The sequence below is a fragment of the Gallus gallus genome, chromosome 1, assembly GCF_016699485.2.
Source record: "Gallus gallus isolate bGalGal1 chromosome 1, bGalGal1.mat.broiler.GRCg7b, whole genome shotgun sequence".
In the NCBI taxonomy this organism is placed as follows: Eukaryota; Metazoa; Chordata; class Aves; order Galliformes; family Phasianidae; genus Gallus; species Gallus gallus.
Window position 1 is genome coordinate 196,050,254 of NC_052532.1, and position 4,239 is coordinate 196,054,492.

Here is a 4,239-nt window from a genome sequence, read left to right on the forward strand (position 1 = left end):
TCACATCCACCACTTCCCTCCTATCAGCTACAAAGACTGCACCAACCCTCTCCAAAGCTGTGCTTGGCGGTTTTAATGTCCCAGGAGGAAACAACAAAAATAAGCAGAAAAAAGGTTAAGATAAACAAAATAAGTCAACAGTAAACCAGTGAACCAAAGGCAGGGCAAAAAGAACCATGCAAGGAGGAAGGGTGCGAGCGAGGGCTCTGCAGTCTGGAAGGGAGGTGGCTGCCATAGAGGGGGTCAGCAATATCTTGAAGAAGACGTTTAGGTGTAATTGCTTGCTGTCTCTCTCAATACAAGAGCTAAGACACATTAAAATAGCAGGTGGCAAATTTAAAACCAATTACATGAGTTGTTTTTCACTCAATAGGATTAAGGTTTGGAACATTTTGTCAGAGTGAACTGCAAAGACCAAAACTCTGCAGGGGTTCAACTGAGCAATAGGACAAAGCTACGGAAAAAAAAAAAAAATCCATTAAGGAATACTCAACACAGATCAGTGTTCTTGGTTCAGGATGTTCCAGAGCCTCAGGTCAACGGAGGCACACGGAGCCATGAGCCCTCTGTGCCTGCTGTGCGCTGATTCCTACACCAAACACCGCCAGGATGCAGGATCCATCCCCATAGTGCATCATCGAACGTTGGACAAGGAAATGGGACATGGGGCTGGGAGAAGTCATGGGGGATGAAGGGTGGGATACATTTGCTGTCACCTGACTGAGGACACAGGAGTGAGTGAGCTCCCAGCTCAGCAGGAGCTGCTTTGCACCAGGAGGTGCTGCCCATGGTCCCCCCTATAAAAAGGGCACTCAGGCCCTGCAGGGTATCATCTAGAATGCTTTTTATCAGAGCTATTTTACAAAGAGGAGACCATATAGACAACTTCACGTTCCTCCAGGTGCAGGGAGCTCTGAGCAGTGCAGAATAGAACACTCCTCTGGTCCTCACACAGCCACACAGACCCATCTGAGAAAAGGTTACACCATTTGGGGTATTTGAGTTACTCTGCAAAAACCCATTGCCGTAACCAGAGCTTCAGCAAGGATCCCTCAATGGAACAGGAAGAAAGTGTGAGCAAGGCAGGGGGGGGCCAGCACACATGGCAGCAAAGAGGAGGCACATATGGCATTTGTGTGCACCTGCATCATGCACAGAGCAGGCATTGCTGGTTGGAATGTGATTGGGGCAGATAAATGCATCCGTCTCAGCTGGACACAGCACATGGATGGGCCTTAATGCCATGGACGTCCAGGAGTCACGGCTCTGCCCACCCCAGTTTTTGGCTCCCAGCATCACCCATCAGACAGCAGAAATCCTGCTAAGGCACGTGGACATTATGTCCCAGTTACAGAAGAGTTAGAAAATATTAGATTGAAAAGGATCGCTGTGATTATTTGTTCTGACGTCCCTCATCACGCTCACAGAAGAATTTCATATCCGATTCTCTTATCAGGATCATCATGCTTTTCAGAGAACACATACGTCATACATTTGTCTTCTGATTATGGATATTTTATCCCACAGACACAAAAGAAAAGGGATGAATTATCAGCAGCGTATTTATTAACCACGGCTATGAATCTGAGTAATTTATGAATTCTACATCACTTACATCTATCACTACACAGTTCTGTGTCCTCTGGTCTGTGGCAGCATTTCTTACTTCAGGGCAGAATCTCCTGGTCCACCACATGGCTGTCCAACAGCTCCAGCTCGTGTTGTCACACATTCACCCTGATGGGCATCCCAGGTCTGGAGGCTGCTCACCTCTGGCTCTCCATTCCTCCCATATGCATTTACATTTCATCCCTTGTGGGGAACTGCACCATTCTCTTTGTTGTCAGAACCGACCCGAGCCTCCACCAGCCCATGTACTATTTCCTGCCCATGCTGGATGCCTTTGATTTAGGTTTCTCTCTCTCTGTAGTGCCAACTGTGATGAGTATTTTCTGGGTGAACTACTGCTCGGGATTACTTTATTCATTCCTTCTCATTCTTAGAGTCCTCAGTGCTCCTGGCCATGGCTTTCGATGGCTACGTGGCCATCTGCTACCCACTGAGATACTCCTCCATCCTCACCCTAGGCAGGATAGGCAGGTCTGGGCTGGCTGCCCTCTGCAGATGCCTGCTGAGTGTGCTGCCATCACTCTTCTTGCTGAGAAGGTTGCCATTCTGATGCTCCCACCTGCTCTCCCACACCTACTGCCTGCATCAGGACCTGGTCAGGCTGTTGTGTGCAGACATCACGCTCAGTAGTGTGTACACATGAGCTGTGGTCATCCTCATAGTGGTGTTGTTTCATTGCTTACTGTTCTGTCATATGTTGTGATTTGTAAGACAATTCTGAGCACTGCATCCCAGAAGGAGCACCTCAAGGTTCTGAACAACTGCTGGTCCCATATCCTGGCAGTCCTCGTCCTGTACTTCCCCATGGCTGGTTTGTCTGTGGTTCACCACTTTGGCAAACACGATTCTCCCCTCATTCATGTCCTCATGGCCAACACCTACCTGCTGGTCAGCCCCTTGCTGAACCCCACCATCTGCAGCATCAAAACCAAACAGATCTGCAGGGGGGTCCTCGAGGTCCTCATGTCAAGGAGGAGCCCCTCTACCACAGCACACAAAGAGGCTTCATAAGCTGCTCACTGTGAACTGCTGGGATGCACTCATTATTCCACAGTTTGTGTTTGCTGATTGACAGCATACTTCTGGGTGAAGATATAAGCAACCGATATTCATATTGAATTCATTGGCTATTTAACCTTAAACCAGAGTCCATGCTCTTTTATCCTGGGCTTTATCAGATAATTCTGTCTGCGTCAAGAGATATGTTATTTCCACTGCTCACGTAGGAAACTCATGCTCTAGGCAAACTTCACCGTGAAAGGTGTTTTCTCCTCTTGAAAACACATTTGGTAACACAATTTGCTCAAGTGTTTGCAATGAGTACTGTAATGAAGAACTAAACTCCAGACTGAGAAATAATTCAACATGTGATTAAACCTGAGTACCCATTCTGAAGCCATCGGAAACCAAAGAAAGCACACGTCTTCAACATCCCTGTACTATCTAAATGTGGGTGAAAGCAACAGTCTGGAATGAATATTTGCCCACTCTTCTTTCATGGAAGCCCAAGCCTGCCTTGGGGAGTTCAGCCTTCCCAGGCACACAGCTCCTCAGTAGCACCATGGGATGGCAGAGTGGCAGGAAAGCTGTGCCAGCTCATTAATCCAGCTGGGAGTTGGGATGGTGTCACCACAGGTCTCTGAAGCACACCAGCTCCCTGTTTGTAGCATTACTGTGAGGCGCATTGGTGAGGTTCCGGATGAGGAGCTGACTCCATTCATGTTTTGTTGAGAACAGTCTTCCTTTATTTATTCTCCCCCAATACATTAAATGTGTCTGTGCAAATGGATGCACTCCAGCTAAGTCACTCAGAATCTTAATGTCTGCTTAGATTAAGTTTCTCAGACCAAATCCCACAGGGTTTTTAAGACGTCCAAGGGCTCAGATCCCAACTCCCACGAGGAAGAATTTTTCCTTTATCATCCAACCTCACTTTCCCCTACTGTAACCTTTGTCCTCAGCTTTGTGTGTGTTCTTCTCTGGTGGTTGGCGACCCTGCACATAGCAGGGGGTTGGAACCGATGATCATTGTGGTCCTTTGCAACCCAGGCCTATGGTTCTATGATTCTATGATGAGTACGACTCCATTTTTTCTGTAATCTCTCTCAGGTGTTAGGATGCTGAATGAGAAGCTTCTGTTGCCTTCGATTCTCCTGTTTGCATGAACGCAGTTCCTCCAGCCTGCCTCCCCTCGGCACAGTGGTTGCACTCAGAAATGCCACTTGCTATGCAGGACTCACGTCCCCCTGCTGCCCACCAGACCCTTCCTGAAGAGCTGCTCTCCAGACAGCTGGTCTCAGGCAGCACCAACGCAAGGGATGTTCTGCCCCAGGTGCAGGAATTTGCACTGGGTTTTTTTGTTTGTTTGTTTATTTGGTTGTTTTTTTCCCCCTAACCATTCTGAGGTTCTGTAGCACTGTGGGTTGTAGCTTTGCATTTCCAGGTGAGATTTCTCACAGCTGTTCAACCCTACGAAGTGCTAAGAGCTCAGACATGACTCAGTGCCTCCCGAACCCCACCAGGGGCAGATGGTGTCTGAGCTCTTTGTGTAGCCCACCTGCCCAGATCACATCTTGTTCCACACTTCACATGCGCAGGCAATGAGCTCTG

General features: G+C 48.1%; 1 pseudogene; it reads left to right on the forward strand.

Annotated features, from left to right (window-relative positions):
- Window positions 1-1,740: 1,740 nt before the first annotated feature.
- On the forward strand, window positions 1,741-2,640 carry LOC107052457 (annotated as a pseudogene).
- Window positions 2,641-4,239: the final 1,599 nt, after the last annotated feature.